Raw genomic sequence first — 18,888 nt, forward strand, 5'->3', positions numbered from 1 at the left:
GTTGTGGAAGTAGGTCATATCTTCATTAAGAATTATGTTTCCAACTGGATTTAATTGAGAGAAATTAGTACAAATTATTCAAGTTTCTAATAGTATTAGGAAAGAAATATATGAAAGCTTTCCAAATGATTTGATAGTAACATAACTGATGCTATGACAAATTAGTTTGAAGTGTATAATATTTTTAAGATTACAATTAAATAAAAAATTTTAAAATGTTTAAATTCATGTCTCAACTTTTTTAAAACTATATAGATTTAAAAACTTGTAGTAACATTTTAAAATAAAATACATTAAGGTCCCACAATCTATAATGTTGCATTTGAATCTTTTTGATTAAATCTATGTATATCCTTTTAAATTAATGTTTTGTATCAAATTTCATTGTCCATCATAAGGGGTTGTGAGGAAGAGGAAAAGTTATCCATCATCGGATTATTAGCAAGAGGAAAAATTATCCATCATCAGGATTGTTAACAAGAGAAAAAGTTATTGATCATTAGAGTTGTTAACAAGAAGAAAAAGGAAAATAGTACAATTTTAATAAATAAATTATATCTATATTAAACTTTTATTTCTGTATTAAATCTATATTTTTATGTGCTCTATTTTTTCCCATTATCAAACTATCCAAGTACAAAGATAACATTTTGTCTTACTTTATGCTTGATTACAATTCAATAAAATTGTATGATTATATGATATTTTGTATCATTTGTAATCTTTTTTTTCACTTTTCAATAATTGTTCACAAACTTTAATTCAAACAGATATACACCGTTATTCTTCAAAGCCATAAGTATAAAGATAATATTTTATTTTATTTTATATTTTATTTTAATATGATATTTTGTACCTTCAAAGCTGTATACACAGTTTTTCTCCAAAACCATAAGCACAGAGATAATATTTTATTTTACTTTATACCTTTGTCACAGTTCCAGAATCTTGTAAGATTGATATAATGTTTTGTACCTTTAAAGTTGTTGGGTTTTCGGCCATGCCACAACTAAAGTTGATAGATAGATGCAATAATTGAATGCCTTTACATAATTATATACCCATTTGAGCGCGAGACCGTTCAAAGCTTTCTGTCTCGCATAGCTACCGATTCAGTAAAATCCTTTTCTGTCATGGATTCAATCACTGTTTCTTCATCATCATCATACTCTCTAGCTGTAGGAGTTGTACTACTAGTGATACTCCTCATTTTTCTGAAGAAGAAAAGGAGTTTATCATTATCACCAGGTCCTCCTGCATGGCCCATCATTGGAAACCTTCCTCAAGTTGGGGGGAATCCCCACCAATCTCTTCTCCATCTGGCACACAAATATGGGTCTCTCATGACAAACAAATTAGGCATCCCGACAGCAATAGTTGTTTCATCTCCATCCATGGCGAGAGAAGTACTAAAGAACAATGACCAGAGCTTCTCAAGCAGGCCAATGAATACAGTTATAAGGGTTTTTTTCCTATCAAGGCACAAGTCTATTATGGAATCCTTATGGCCCTCACTGGCGTTTTCTTAGACGGCTCTCCAACACTGAGATTTTTAGCGCCAGAAGGTTGGATGCTCTGCAGCATTTGAGAAGAGATGAGGTGTTTAACACTATTGATGAGATCATGGAGGATTGTAAACAGGGGAATGGTGTGAAGATTGGGGAAAAAACGTTTATGATTTCTCTTAGCATTTTGGGTAAGATGATTTGTGGCAAAAAGTTGTTTGAAACAGGCTCTGCACGAGCTGCAGAGTTTAGGAACATGGTTAAAAAGGCCCTAGAGTTAGCAGGGGTTCCTGATTTGTCAGGATTTTTTTCCATTTCTAGAGAGGTTTGATCTTCAGGGGCTGAATGCTAGAGTTAAGAGTTTGGCCCAAGGCTTCGATAACATGTTTGACATAATCATTGATGAGCGACTAGCACAAAGGTCTGATATGCCACTGGACGGTAATGAAGAGAAGGGTTTTCTGGATGTAATGCTGGACTTGAGAGAAGATGGAACACAACTTACTCTGGAGAACATCAAAGCAGTCATGATGGTAAGAGATATTATGCATAATAATTGGACATTAGGAAAATCTTGACTTGATATTTATTTTTGTTTGGGATAGGCAAGAAGGTTGCAAATAACAATTCTGTTTTCTAAATATATTGGTACTCTTTCAATTAAAAGTTTTCCTTTTAGATTTGCAGCATAAAAAAACATATATTTCTCTATCATAACTATCCTAAATACCTTGTATATCAACTCCTACAGTAATCCTTTCAAAACGGAGAGCACACAGTGCCCAGTGCCTACAGGCACAAACAAACATTTTATAAACTTCACCCAACTAGATCCAGCATAGAACTTATAAACTAACTTGTTTCAACATGGAATAATAGCGCTGCCATCTCTACTAATAGATCCTTACTACATATGAAAACTTTATATATATATATATACACTGTCCATTTCTTTCAACTTTTGGATCATATGAGCTTATTTGAGATGCTGATTGTGCAACCACTTTCAGATAAAGCTTATTGCCCACTTTGATTGTGACACGTTCATTGCAGGGATCGACACAACTTCATCAATAATTGAATGGACGATAACAGAGCTTCTGAGAAAACCAACACTGATGGAAAAAGCCCAAGCAGAGCTTGATGATGTCGTGGGTTTGGAGAGAAGAATGGAGGAGACAGACATAACAAATCTCCCATATCTCCGAGCAGTAGTGAAGGAAGTGTTGAGATTACACCCTCATTTTCCACTGATAGTTAGAAAATCAGATGCGCCTTGTGAGATTAGTGGTTTTCTAATTCCAGAGAATACACAAGTGATTGTGAATGCATGGGGCATTGGGAGAGACCCGAGTGTGTGGGAAGATCCCTTAAATTTCAATCCAGACAGGTTCGTGGAATCCAACATTGATTACAAAGGGCAGAATTTTGAATTGATACCATTTGGAGCAGGAAGGAGGATATGCATTGGGCTTTCTCTGGCACACCCACTGATTCCTTTCGTGGTGGGATCACTGCTGCAAGCTTTCACTTGGTCCATTCCTCTGGATAGTGAGGCAGGTATTGACGTGGCTGACACATATATTATTACTCTACAAAAGGCTTTGCCACTGACAGCTTTTCCTACGCTCAGAGATGGTGTCAGCTTTTTGTGTTCACAAGCAAATTTCATATATATATGAAATGATTAAGGACTATTATTACCTTACCATTGCAATGTTCAACAAGTGCTTGAGATATAGTGACTATAATAGCATTATTACTGGTCAACCACAATACTATGTGAAGAGGTCAATATTTTGAATTATTGTAATTTTTAGTGTATAGATATTTTTAAATAATTATTTTTATTTTCAATAATAATTATGTTAGTTTAATAATTTTTAATTTTTTAGTTTATTCTCCCATTTGTTTTTTTAGGAAGCAATACATTTCCAAAGTTTTGTAGACTATATATTTTTGAAGTCATTTATAGAATAAAAAATCTTTTTTGAGGACTATTTTCTGGGCATAAATCTTATTTTACCAATTGGAAAATGTACAGTAAATATAATAGATAAGAATGCAATTAATGTTTTCTCATTCTTTTCTGATATTTTTTTATGAACTTGGGCAGTGTGTCAGAAACTGAGTCTTCTCAAACTATAACTCGAGCAAAGACAAATAAAAAAGAGGCATGGCTAATAATGACAGTAATTATCCGATGCCACAATACTTTTTTGTAGGATACTGACTAATTTTATTTTACAGTTGCATGCAAGTAGTAATGCTACTGATGTAAAAAACAAATCTCCGCAGTGTGCATTTACAAAGATTCAGATTTTAATTAAAAATATTGTAGTTCACTAACTTTTATAGTGAATTCAAACCTGAAAAGGTAAAAACTGACATAACATGCTCTCCTATTTGATAGAAATTTTAAACAAACAAGTGGAAATCCTTCTCATAATGTACTACTAAACAAACTTTATTCAACCTAATGTCACTAAAACTATAAGATAAAATAACATTAACATTTCCATATAACATGATTTAACAACTTATCTCACAAAATCTTATTCATAATTCATGAGCAACCTACTCAAAAAGCTAAATTATTGATTTTGGGAGCACCATCAACTTGTTATATGTAAGAAGTTTATCTAGATTTCATTTGGAGGCAAGTTGTCCTTTGTACTTGAAGTTTTGTTCCCATTGTTTATATTATTTTATTGTAAAAGGAATTACTAACATATGATACAAACAATTCACAGTAGCAAAATAGCCTGCACAGAGAAACAATAAAGAAACATCAGACTTCTTTTACAACTTTACATTTCATGTAAACAAACTAGTGGATGAGACTTGACCAACCTAAATAAATATGATATATCTTTTATTCTCAACAAGAGCTCTAATAGAGCCCTAGTCCATGTGTTTTGGTTGAATGGTTAAAGACTAGTTATGAATAGGGAAAAGTATAAAAAAGAATAAAATAATTCTAAGCCTCAAATATCTCTTTTAGAATAAATGCTATCAAAACAAAGATTATTATTTAATCAAGCTTCATCTAGGAAGAGGAGGCTGCATGTGAATCATTTTTAAATTCATGTTTATATAATTTTTCCATTTTTTCTCATTGGTTGTTCGTAACTTTAATATGGTTATTAGTATTTTTCTATAAGAAATAATGATAGAACTCACAATCTTTTATGAAGTTAGTAAAAGGAGTCTTCACAAAATTGTATTTATCTCTCTTCCTTGGAATTGTAAAGTCGTGTTGGTTTGTTAATAATATGTAAATTGATTTTTTTATGGATCTTATTTATGTTAAATTACGTTTATGAGAAAAATATCATAATCGCTCCATCAAGATATATACAATATATTATATATATAAATATATATGACTATTAATATACTTGTATTTTATTCTTTCTAATTAATTTTTTAAATTTTTTAAAATATATAAAAATGAATGCTAATTATTTGACTAGAGAATTAAAAAATATTTATATAAAGTATGATTAACAATTTTAAAACAATTTTAAGATATTGAAAAAAATCTTATTTTATAACAACAAATCAAAGTAATTTAAAAAAATTCTATCTTAATTAATAGAAAACAATAATAACTATTAATCAATTAATAATAGAAATGAACCACAATAAAAAAAATATTTCAAATCATATATATTATTAATTAATCTAAAAATAAAGTTCTCCCCAATAAAAGCAACAAACATGACAGACTTCATAAAATTCGAAAAACAAGTTGCAGAGAAATGACAGCAACAACTGTCCATAATAAGCATAATAATAATAGGCAGCGCCCCTTTTGTTTGTCCTATTTTTTTGTTTGCATAACTGTAAATAAACCATGGGAAAATTCCAGCAGGACCAATAAGAAAATCTGACTTAACATAACATAATAGAATTTTTTTAATCTAACTTTAGAAACATTGGAATAAAGACTAATGCCGTTGGTATTTTTATTGATAAAGCTATAAAATATTTGTATAAGTGGTGAAATAATGTGCTAAAGTAACTTCCAAAGAACATCTACCATTACTCCATACACACAACTATCATTAAGTTTACAGTCTAAAAAGCCTAAACCCAATCATTCAACATCCTTGGCCTAGAGTCCATACCATGTGCCAATCTAACCTAATTCAACCTTGCTGAACAAAATAAACCAACCAATATTTAACCATCCAGTGGTAATTTCAAGCCAGTCCAACCCCAGGAAGCCATTTTTTAAAAAAATGGTAGCCTTAAAGGTAAAATATGTCTCTGAGACTTCCACTTTCATCAGTCATAATGATTAACTTTTGTCAAAATTTATAAAAATATTTATATTCACTCTCTTAGTGAGTGCAATGTCCTCCCTTCAAGCTTGATGTGTTTTCGGCCAACTCACATCACCCGTATTCCACCGCCAACCAGCTTACCACCTAAAAAAATCAAGAAGCTATTTTCAAAATAAAAATAAAAACCAAGAAGAGTCATTTAGAGTTATAAATAGGTTAGTAACAGGTCAAATTACTCCGTTGATTCAAGTTTTATAGAAATTTTAAAATAGAAAATTAAGTTTATTTGAAATAAAATATCATAAAATAAAATGTGAAATCTTAAAGAATCTAATGTAATAGTTAATAATTAAAGGTGTGAAGATTTAAATTTGGATGAAATAATAAAATACATAGGTCAATTAAACAAATTGAGACTTTCAATAGAAAGAATGCGCATTGTTAAAGACAACTATCATGAATAAAAAATTGAAAGTATTTAGTAAAAAGTAAGTCCATCTTTAGAACTATGACATTACATAAAGCTAAATCTTTATCAATATTTATTAAAGACATTAAGCATGTATGTTAATAATTGTTAAGGGAGGATTTCAATTCCATTTTTTAAAATGAAAATATCTTGTCCATAACAAATTACAAGTAACATTGATTGGGTATATGGAAACAAGGAACATTGATTGATTATATGCAAATATAAAAATATTTTGTACATATCTTAGCTTAGTGTTTTATCTTTGAGGTTTAACTAAATGTTGTATTTATGGATTGTTATTCAACTCAAAAGAATTGTGTATTTATTACAATCTTAAGGTACATATAATTATTGTTTAATTGTGATAATGATCTTGTCCTCATAAAAAAATCATAAAATTATTATTATTCCTTATCTCACATTTTGAAATAGAAAGTGTATCTCTGGAATATATCTCTAGAATAGAATAATAATAATGAAACACACACACACACACACACACACACACACATTCAAATTTTATTTAATTATAGAGTTAACCTTTATTATTAAAAAAATGGTCAAACAAATATAAAGTTTTGTAAAACATACAAATATATTTGTTAGTTTCTAATAAGTTGTTATAATGATAAAATCTAAAAAAAATAAGTTGACTTGAATAATAGCAAACAGTCACACTAATCTAAGCTAATAATAAATTTAACATGAAAAAGACAATGGAGTTTCCTTATGGCTTTCCCAACATTAATCTATAACATCCTATTTAGTATTTTTCATTAAAAATAAAATTTGTAGACTTTACATTATTATTAGTATGTGTTTGTCAGAGGAGCTCTTCTATATAAGAATTTTGACAGTGGTCATCGCAGGATGGTCCACATGTGCTCATAGTTATTTGACAAGTGTGGTCTAGTGCATTTAATAGGGTAAGATGATAGGACAACTACTTAAGCAGGCTACTATGCCATGTAAAAATGTCTAGAATCTTCTACATGTGAGAGTCTAAATGCTTTTCTTTTCCAAAATTTTGTTTGGAAAAATACTTTTCTACCTTCCCATTTTTTTGTTAAAATCAATGAGATTTTAGAGTAATAATCTTTTCTAATTTTAAAAAATATATTAAAATTTTGAACTATAAAAAAGAAATAAAGTCCACAAAAAAATCTCAATTCTAATTGGGCAACTATAAAATTTTATTAGTTTTTTATTGTAGTCAGTGCATCTAGTATTCTTGGCTTTGAAGGAACTAATAATGGTTAAGTATTTAAAAATTTTAAGTGAAGTCATCAATTTTGATATCTCCTTTTTTCTTGTAAAGGATAGATCCCAATTGAAAAGAAATTATTTTTCTTTGTAAATATATATTTTCACATACATTATTTTGTAGTCATTTATCAAGGCCAACTCAGCTCTAATAAGGTCTACATACTTGTGCAAGTGCTAAGACTTTGTTGTGATTTTGATAATTTCCTAAATAATAATTAAGGAGTCCACTTGTAAATGTAACTTAACAACCCTCATGCTCTTTGCCACATTGACCACCACTAATGTTGGTTGAGCTTGTTCTACATTGTAAATTCCATCCTCCAATTCCTTTCCACCTATATTGATGGTGTTTCCTTACCAATTTAAAATTATAAATTCTACCCCCAATGGGCAAGGAGTTCCTGTGAAGGCCTAATCAAAATTCATTTTCTACCATCCTATATTTGGTTTTGACAACACAATTGATACAAAGACTAAAGATACTAGATTAACATATCCTTGCAAACTAACAAGCCTAATCTTATACCTTGTCAAGCTTGACAAATGTTTGTATTTCCTTGTGAAAATGAAACTTTGGAGTTTGAAAAATGGGATACTTTTTCTCGAGTTGTTTCCACAATTAAATTTTTAATCTTGGGTTCAATATCTCTGCACTATCTTCTCTACCTATAAACGTTTGCAAATTTCTCTCATTCCTCACTTCTCGATTAACAATAGAGAGATGTATACTTCAAATGCTTGATTGCGTAGAGTTTCTATGATTTTTTGGCCACACTTCAACATGTTTTCTTAATGTATTTGTAGGAGCACCATTCCATTCACTATTATTCAGAACCATAGCCTAACATTAAGAGGCAATCCTAAAATGTAATAATAAATTATCTATAGCCTCTTCAACTTCTTTACACATGCCTTTGAACATGGTGCCCTATGGGGCATTTATTATGTGTATATCATGAATTGGACTAGTAACATCTATAAATCGTTATGTTTTCGGTATATTTGTCTTTATTGTCTACTTATTAGGGATAGGATTATTGATAAGGTTTACTCTTTTAAATTGGAGTTAGTCTTTATTTGGTTTTTGAAGTATAAAACTGTAATGGTTAGCTAAGTGGGAGGTGACTTCTGGTTGTTCTTCAACCTTTTTGTAGTTCGGGGTCAACCCCCCATCCTTTTGGCTACTATCTAATACTTCAAAAAATTATCCACACATGACACATTTGTGGGGCCACAAATTCTTAATATGTTCTTCCTTTCCCATTTAAGAATTTTTCCTTTTGTTGCTATCAATGTTAAGGGTGCAGCCTTAGGAAGGCATTCCTTCGCCCAAAATACACTAATTATCTAGTTTTATTCTAACAATCCTTTGTCCAATAATTCATATACCAACTTTATCGAGTGCTTTCCATTTCTAGCACCACACCACAACATATTATCAACCTTACCTAAAAAGAATACCTTCAAAGAACAAAAAATATTTGTTAATTGATCTATTTGTTATACTAGTGAATTCAAATCATACAAACTTTTTCAATCTCATTCCTCACCTAATAGACCCACTCTCTAAACTAAATAATCTCTTACATAAGTACCCTAGTTTTATGAAAACCATTCTTTAAGATCCCTAAACTCCCCTTTGTCCACTAGCGAAAAATGTTTGTCCCAAGTGTCCTCTCAAAACTTAGCTTGTTGTCCTATCCCAACTTAATAGGTTAGATGATCTGTAATAAATTATCTTCAACAAATAACAAAATTCCTAATAGTGAGTCTAGAAGGTCAATTTTGCATAGTTCAAATTCTTGTGTTTTCCATAGAATCCAAGTTCTTAGATTTTAATATTCTAACACATAATTGGTTGGGCTAAGAGTATATTTTCCACACCAATTTTTATCCTCACACTTCATTCATTAAACTCCAATCTCTAAGGTCCACATCCACTAAAAAATAATTTCCTCATTCATTGACCAATTAGTCTAATAATCTTCTGGACAACTCTGAGACATTTCACATCATAACATGAATTGGTATAGAAGAGATGGCTCTTTTTTGCATTATAATTCCACCTACTAATGAAAACCGCCTTCTTTTCCAACCCTCAATCACTATGCATGAACTATCCACAAGCTCCTTCCATAGATTCAATATACTCATAATTTGAATAGAAGAATACCTAAATACTTTCTAGGGAAGCAACCAAGTTTCATACCTCGAATCACACAAATGTTCCTTTATTTTTGTACTAATTTATTGAAGAAAAGACTTTTTAATTTTTCTAGTTAATTCTTTGTATTGAAGCTTTATTGTATTTTTCTAAAGCTTCCCCCATCATTCTTGTCTCCTTAAATGAGTATTCCCTAAATAGAAAGGTATCATTGGTAAATTGTAAGTGAGAAATGACTTCAATACCATTTGCCAAATTAATGCCCTTCCAACTCCACTTTCACCAGTTTCTTCATATGAGTCTTGCTAGCCCCTCTACCCAAAAAAATGGGAAATAGAGTCTCCTTGCATAATCCCCCTACCAGCTTCAAATAATCCTTGAGGGATTCCATTAACTGTAACTAGAAAAACTTGGTGTCTTGATGGAATTTATTATCTAATTGATGTAGAGAAAATAGGATTTGCACAAGTCAATTACTTAACACAATGTCATCCTTCAACTTTTTCTTTATAGAAACACTCACCTAAAGATATTTCAAGACGAACTACTTTAAAACTTTGTATTCATACAACAAGAACCCTTACATCCTTGATATGAAAGCTTGTAAGGAAACACAACATATTTTTTCTCACAAATTACACCTATAGAAATAAAAAGGCTTCCTATTGTCAAAGCTGATCTAAAATCAAACTTAGGATATTATTCATAGAATGTAATATCATCAAATATCTTAACACAACCTATGAATAATATGCTAATCTAAAGGATATTACAACCATCATAATTTACCTTGGAAAATCTCAATTAAAGTGGCATCATTAATCTTTAAAAAAAGTATCAACTACTTCCTTATTGATTGATCATAGTAGCATAGAGAATAAGATAAAGAATAATGGAAAGGATATCTCCTCATAATTTTTTATTCATTCATATAAGCACAAAAGGAACATAGGGATTCTAATGGAACTTTTAAAACATTTTACGACACTCTTGCATAAGAGAACTTTATAACTAGACAAAAGACTTATCTTCTATATGATGGTCATTGTTATATTACTAACCTTCATCTGAGTTGATATTCCAGCCATAAAAAATGGATTCAATAATTAATAATTCCTCAAACATACAACAACACAATCATTGGTTCCAAATAAAGAAGTTAATGTGCCTATTGAAAAGGAAAATCATCATATTTGTAATTGTTATTGTTCATGTGATAATTTCATGAAAACATCAAAATTAGAGGCTTATGCAATTTAGAATCACTTCCATACAATTTATTAGAAATGTTTAGATTTTTCACATTTTAATTTAACTCTATATAATCATAGGAGCTTAATCATAATTGCAATTTGTCAAAATTTTGCATTGAGTTATTACAGTGAGTAAAAAATTATATATAAAAACCATTAGAGAATCATTTTTTTTTTGAAAAGTAAAATCAATTGCAGACCAATGCCATTAGAAAGGTGAATCAATGTCCAACCAAAATTAAAAAAATTTACAATTTTTAATGGTCCAATTAAGAGTGATGCATCCTTGAATACACAACCCTTTGTGTTGGATGGTTTCTGAACACTTTTCAAAAAATACACTATTTTTGTCGCCATTATTAATAAAAGGACCTAAAAGAAATTGCAAAATGAATAAAAATAATTTCATATTAAGGTAAAAAGATTTTATAATGTGATCAATCCATGTTATTCAAAAATAAATTGTTGATCAATAATAAAGCCTAAATTTTACAAAAAAACCATTAGAAATATGAAGAAAACTTCTATTTTTATCCATGATCTAATTCAAGAACTTCTCTTACTTTTGCATGATAGGGAAAATGTATAGAAACTCTTAAGCCTTGTTTTTTTTTTTCACTAAATGAGGGGTAAAGATTTTATTGAAAACGAAAGAGAGTAGAGAAAAACAAGAAACAAAGAGAATTACAAAGCTTTATCCTAGTCAACAAGTTGAACCAGCCTCTGAGATAAATCAAGGGGAAGCATCGTATGATAAAAAATGTTCCAAATCGACCCATGCTTGGAGGCCCATTTAGCCGAATAGTCAACCACACCATTCCACTCACAAGGAATATGCATAAAAGGCACACAATCCAAAGAAGTACAGAGCTAAATGATTTTCTAAATAACTAGAGCCAAATGCCTATCCACAGGCACAAAGTTCCTCTTATTTAATAAATTGACAACCACTTGCGAGTCAATTTTGTAGATAATTCTTCACCAACCACGTTGACAACACTGTTGCACTGCAACCAAGATAGCCAGAGCTTCCATGAGGTTATTAGTATGGTCATCCTTGTAGATAGAAGAGAAAAATTGAATATCACCATAACTATCATACCCAACACCCCCAATACTAGCTGGCCTTGGATTTCCCCAAGAAGAACCATCAGTGTTGATTTTAAGAACTTCAACTGCAGTAGGATTCCAATGCCCCTCACGATTGACAAGATGCTAATGTGGCCTAGTTCCATTTACTGAGTGGGTGTGGGGAGCAAAGGGAATTTCACTGTGAGGAGCAAAGGAAAAGCCTGAGTAAATACTAACATCTATAGGATCCAAACCAATAGCAACATCACATTTAGCTTGGAGAGTTTCATGAAGAGAATTAATAATTTTCCCCCACAGGATCCTGAGCTCAAAGTGCACATCATGAAAGATCCTCCTATTCCTCTCAAGCCATATATGGCAAAAAATAAGGGAAGGACCAATGGACCAAGAAACCTAAAGAAAAGAATCCTTAGAAGGACGGTGACCCAAGCAATCCTAGAATTCAGACAAAAAGGAAACATGCCAGCATGAGCAACCCCACACACTCCACTAGAGGTGCCAAATCTATTTGGCAGAAGGGTACTGGAAGAAAAGGTGAGAAATAGTCTCTTCAGTAATGTGGCATGAAAAACATATGGAAGGCCCTTTGAGGCATCATTTACAGAGATTGTCCCAAGTAAGACACCTATTGTAAACCAGAACCCAAAGGAAAAAAAAATTACACTTAGGCCATGAAAAACTATTCCAAATTTTCTTCCACCAAGAGACCTCCACTTCACCAAAAGTTTCTTTGTCAATATAAGGTACCTAAAAGAAACAGAATACTTCCTAGAAGAAGCACCTTCCCCAAGCCAAAACATCAGGTTCCTACAAAGAGGTACATTCTCTAGAAGCCAAAATCTGAGATAACTCCAACTGATCCCATAGAGAGCCACCTGGTGGCCAATCAGAAGAATTCTTCCATCTATAACCCATAGCTATGCCTAGGTTAAAGGCCTCCTTATAATGAACCACCATATTCCAACCAACAGAAAGCAAAAGATCACAAAGAGACTACAAGTGTGGATGAGAGGATAAGAGAGAAGAATACCCATCCCAAGAGTCACTCCAAAAGAGGGCCACAATGCCACTATTGCAGATCCAAAAAAGAAAGGAAAAGATCACAAAGAGACTACAAGTGTGGATGAGAGGATAAGAGAGGAGAATAACCATCCCAAGAGTCACTCCAAAAGAGGGCCACAGTACCACTGTTGTAGATCCAAAAAAGACTACGCTTCACTAGGTGAGCACCAAGCTTGAGGGTATTCCACACCATAGAGCCTCTTCCCTCAAGAGGAAGCTTGGAAATATCAGAAGGATCAACACTAGGATAATACTTGTATGATAGGATACGGGCCCAAAGTTGAGACTGATTGGAGCACCAATGCCAATAGAGTTTGGCAGCGAGAGTTTGACTACACAAGATAGCAAAACGAAGGTTGAGGCCTCCTTCCTTTTTTGGCTAGCAAATAGTATCCCAATTAATAAGGCTCCATTTGGTATTTTGTAGCTTACCACTCCAAAGAAATTGGTGAGAAAGAGCATAAACTTCCTTTAGAAAATACACTCAGGCGGCCTGAACCATACTATGCTATATGGGAAGGGCTTGAATCATAGATTGTAGAGGTGTCACCCTACTAGTAGTAGAGAGCCATCGATGAGTCCAATGATTAACTTTTTGTCTTACTTTGTTGAGCACATTCTACTAGAATAGCCTAGGCTATCTTCCCACTAGAATAGGGACCCCCAAGTAAGTTAGAGGAAGAGATTGAATCTAAAAGCTTAGGATAGTAGCAATCCTCTGCTAGATAGGATCAAGAGTGTTGAAGAAAAATATAGAGGATTTGTGATCATTAATTTTCTACCTAGAAGTAGCCAAATACGTATCTAGGGTGAGCTGAAAGGTTTCAGCTTCATGAATCTAAGCTCTCCCTGCAAGGGTTGTATCATCAACAAATTGGAGGTGGGACAAAGTGGGTAATCCATTCCCCCATTGTCATCCATGAATCAAATTTTGAGATACATGAAACTTGATAAGTCTACCAAGTCCGTCAGCCATAATTATAAACAAATAAGGAGGGAGTGGGTCTTCTTGGCGAAGACCTCTAGATGCTCCAAAAAGCTCTAATGGTTCACCATTAATAAGGATCAAGAAGGAATGAGTAGTAACACAAATTAGAACCCATCGAACCCATTCTTGATTGAAGCCAAAAGCTAGAAGAACTTTCTACAAGAAACCCCAATTGACTCTATGATAAGCCTTAGCCATATCAAGCTTAATGAACATGGCTCATTCCTAGGAAGCACTCGTAGAGTGAATAGCTTTAGAAGCAATAACCACCCCATCCAAAATTTATTTTCCTACTACAAAACCTCCTTCTTCCTTAGAGATAACCATGGGAAGGAAAACTATAAGCCTCTCTACAAGGAGATTAGTAATGATTTTATAGACCACATTACAAAGAGTAATGGGCCTAAAGAAATCCAACTGATTAGCCTATTCCTTCTTCAAAATAAGGACTAAGAAAGTAGCATTCAATGCCTCTAGAATTTCTTTGTTGGAGTAAGACACCTGAACCACATCCAAAAGGTCATGATTGATAATATGCTAGAAGTCCTAAAAGAATTCAATAAGGAAACCATTAGGCCCCTGAGCTTTTCCTTTACACAAGCTAAACACTACCCCCTCCAATTCTGACATACAAATTGGCTGCATAAGAGAGTCATTCATTTTCGGTGTCACAATAGATGGAATGCAAGATAAAACTATATTCTCTGCAAGCTTGACTGGAGGTAGATCATCTGAAAAGAGAGGAGAGTAAAACTGAATAGCTTCCCTAGATATAGCTTGAGAGGAGGTCAGATGTGTCCCATCCAAAGTAACAAGAGAAGAAATGTAACTTCTATTATGTCAAGCCTGCATAGATTTATGGATAAAAGCAGTGTTCTTGTCCGCTTCTTGAAGCCAGTCTACTCGAGCCTTCTATTTCCAATAAATTTCTTTGCAAAAACCCCACTCAACTAAATCAGTAGAAGCTTGGGATTCTGCAATGCGAAGAGCTTCAGAAAAACCTAAATCCCAAATCTGCCTGGTAATAACATCCAAATGATCCTGAGCCCTCTTCTTCATAATATGGAGATTACCAAAACAATTTATGTTCCAATACTTCAACTTCCTTTTAACATACTGAAGTTTTTTATAGAAGGAAAACATAGTAGTGCCATCGGTGGGGCCTCCCTATCTCTACCAGTGAGCCATTAAGTCACAGAGAGAGGAGTCACGAAGCCACATCAGCTAAAACTTAAATGGAGGCTTCTTGGGAACAACAAAATAACTAGCAAAGATCTTGATAGGCTAGTGGTCAGAACCTATCCAATCAAGAATTTTAGAAGAGAGAGATAGAGCTAGAAAACCAAAAACAAGAAACTAGGAACCTGTCTAGGTATTCAGAGATGGCAGCATTACCAATCCTTTTATTGTTCCAAGTAAAGATTATTTTAAGAGGTTTAACATTAGAGAGATGTAAAAGATCAATATTTTGTCAAAGAAGCTCAAAAGAAGGACCCAAATGAGCCAACCCACCCCTCTTCTCATCTAGACTAAGAATAGAGTTGAAATCTCCAGCCACAATCCAATGTAATAAAGGATGATAGCTTCGAACATACCTAATATGATCCTAGAGCTTGAACTTACCAGGGAGATCAATAGGAGCATATATAGTAGTAACAAGAATCAGCTCACTAGTTTCAAGAGAGGAAGTAACCATTGAGAGAGCTGAGAGATAGGACACCCAATAAAGTGGCATAACTTTCCTAGGATCCCAACACATGGCAAGACCACTAGAGCTCCCCAAAGCACCAACACACTAACATTGGCCTAGAAACCAAATATTAGGAACACAAGTAAACAAGGATTCCATTGAAAGCTTGGTCTCCTAGATACAAATAATATCTGGAGAGTGATCAATCACCAACTCATGCATAGCTTTTTTTCTGGGGATGTTATTCAACCCCCTTACATTCCATGATAGAATAATCATTGAGTAGAGTGAGGAAAATGTTCATCCAAGGTCTTAACAACCCCAAAATCTACCAGTAAATCACCAGTAAGTTTAATTTTTTCTTGATCCTTCTTATGTGCAACTCTAGAGGGAGTAGTAAAAGAGACTTCCTTAAATGATCTTTGCATTAGGCTTAGAGTAAGAGAAGATCCCTTTCCTTGACAAGAGGCATACACATCTTTAACCAAATCTACCAAAAGGACATCCTTTTCTTGTGAAGTGGGAGAAACCACAAGGGCACTAGACTAAGGGCCAAGAGAGGTCTCTAGCATCTGCTAAACAACAATATCCTGGGAACCATTAAGAATAAAACTCCTCCCCTCTAAATTAGGAACCCCACACTAATCCGCTATTGGAATGCCTTCTTCTATCACCATATTTTCAAGAGCCTCAAAATGATTGAACCTAGAGTCCACTTACCGGTCTAGATACGAGCGCTTCTAACCTTGTCCCTTAGCACAATGTCGAACTGGGATAAGACCATCAACATGGGGACTAGTAGAACTGGATGATGCTTGCCCCAAACTTGAAGTATTCAAATGAGCTTTCCCTTTAGTAGCACTATTAGATTGAATATTCCCATTTCTAGTATGAACAAGTTGGCCATTTCCCTTACCATCATTGGTCACTCTGGACTAGATGACCTACCAGGTGTACCAACACCTTTGGAAGCATGAGGGAATTGGCACTATAAATGACCATACACATGACAGATTTGACAATGAAAGGGAATAGATTCATAGTCTAGCTATTGGATCCAAGAAGAAGAGCCCAGAAAAATTTCCATAGAATTTGGAAAAGGATTATTTAAATCAATATCAACACAAATACGGGCATAAGAAATAACTTTTTTGTCCAAGGATTGATGTGCTATTGTAGTCGGTGTCCCAAGCATGGTAGCAATCTGACGCAGGATATCCTCACGCTAGAATTCCAAAGAAAGTCACAACAAGTGAAGCCAAATAGGAACCCTAGATAGAAGATCTCCAACAGAATTAAACCTTGCATGCTAGGGTTTGATAAAAAGACCAACATGATCATAAAAATAAGGACCTCCCTCAAAGATCTGATTCCAATCTGACATGCAAGAGAAATTCACTATAAAGTAGCTATTACCAGCCAACATAATATCAAAATTGCCTTCCACTTGCCATGAACAAAAAATCTAGGCTTCCAAAGTCGACAGGGAAATTTGGATTCCAAGAAACTTGCAAATCAATGCATGTGATGCCAAATATTCCACATCTTCTGTTACTGCCTCTAGAGGGATAACCAACACAGGCTGATCCTGACTACATGGAAGGCATCCATTAACTTTATTTAACATAGAGCATTCACTAACATAAAAAGTCTCCTTCTCTTGAGAAATCCCCCTGGGAAAAGATCAATCACAACTAGAGGCTCTAGCAAGAATGAGACTCCTAGAAACCCCGCTCACAGCCATAAGAGCCCAACAAACAAGCAATATCAATTAACATGCATGTAGGAAGAATGCATGCACAAATTGAAGGAGCACACATAGAAAATTCCCCAATGTGCACACAAATTAGACCTGCAACAAAATTGGGCAAAATAGCTTGGCGAAACCCTTCAATCTGACTTACAAATAGTAATTCCCTTAAGCCTTGTTTTGTTATCTCAAATTAACCTAAAATATTTTTATGACCATATTTATTTGTAATGTTGTTAATTTTTCCTTTGACAACATAATAGAAAATTTGACATCTCATGTAAAGGTTGACATATAAAAGTATATAATAGAAAAACAAGGATTATAATATACCTCGTTACATAATACAATTTTTTTGTACCTTATTCTATATGTTTTCCCTTCATTAGCAATGAATTTGCAAGAAAAGTTGGTCAATAAATTTTGTTGAAAATTTATGATTTTTGGCAAATTAATATGAAACATAATGAGCTTCCCCATAAAAATTTAAACTATGGCACATATGACATTAGGACTCAAATAATACCATTTCCACTCTTATTGAGCATTTTACAACCTACGACCATGTTTGACCAAATCAAGGCCTCAAAGCCATTGTGAATTCAATGACTTTAATAGCCTAACATTTTTTCTTTAAATGAGCTTAATAGACCTATTTATCCTTCAAAACATTGGACCAGCCTTATGAAATTGATTTTGACCAATACCAGTCATGGCATCTCTAAGATTTCTTGACACTCTTATATCATTCTCCAATGGGACAAAGAATTCAAGTTTCATTGAATGATTTCCTTCTTTTAGGAATTCTATTTCATTTGTACATGGGTATTTAATTTTGACAAGTAAATTTGGTTCTCCACCATTTTTCTCTTCTTGTACCTTCTTTCACCCAAACAACTCTCGCTCTCTTGGTTCCAATAATCAAAATATTCAATGTAGGTCTCTGTGTATTCATGGATGTCTTAAGCATATTCACCTGCATCAAATCCTAGTAAACTTGCATACAACTAATTAGAAACAAAACTATAGCTCCACTATTACTATAAGCATTGAACTAGACATATGTGAACCCTAGTATCGACGTTCATATTGATATATCACCAATAATACCATAGAAAAATTAGGAGTTAGAAATTTTTTTACATATTTATCTTACAAAAGATTTAAGGTATGTCAAACGGATGCCAAATCTACATTTTTGAATGGGATACTTGAAGAAGAAGTATAAATAGATCAACCTTGAGGATTTAAGGATCCCAACAAGAATAATATGGTGTGTAAGTTGCATAATGGTTTGTATGGATTAATACAAGCCCCAAGAGCATGGTATGAAAGACTGCATTATTATTTGGTG

The 18,888-nt window shown here is 33.2% G+C and overlaps 1 pseudogene; it reads left to right on the forward strand.

Moving 5' to 3' along the window:
- Positions 1-1,133: 1,133 nt before the first annotated feature.
- On the forward strand, positions 1,134-3,187 carry LOC149560121 (geraniol 8-hydroxylase pseudogene; annotated as a pseudogene).
- The last annotated feature ends 15,701 nt before the right edge of the window (positions 3,188-18,888 follow it).

This window comes from Cupressus sempervirens, chromosome 4 (genome assembly GCF_028749045.1).
Source record: "Cupressus sempervirens isolate cs-2001-9-10 chromosome 4, ASM2874904v1, whole genome shotgun sequence".
Taxonomy (NCBI): Eukaryota; Viridiplantae; Streptophyta; class Pinopsida; order Cupressales; family Cupressaceae; genus Cupressus; species Cupressus sempervirens.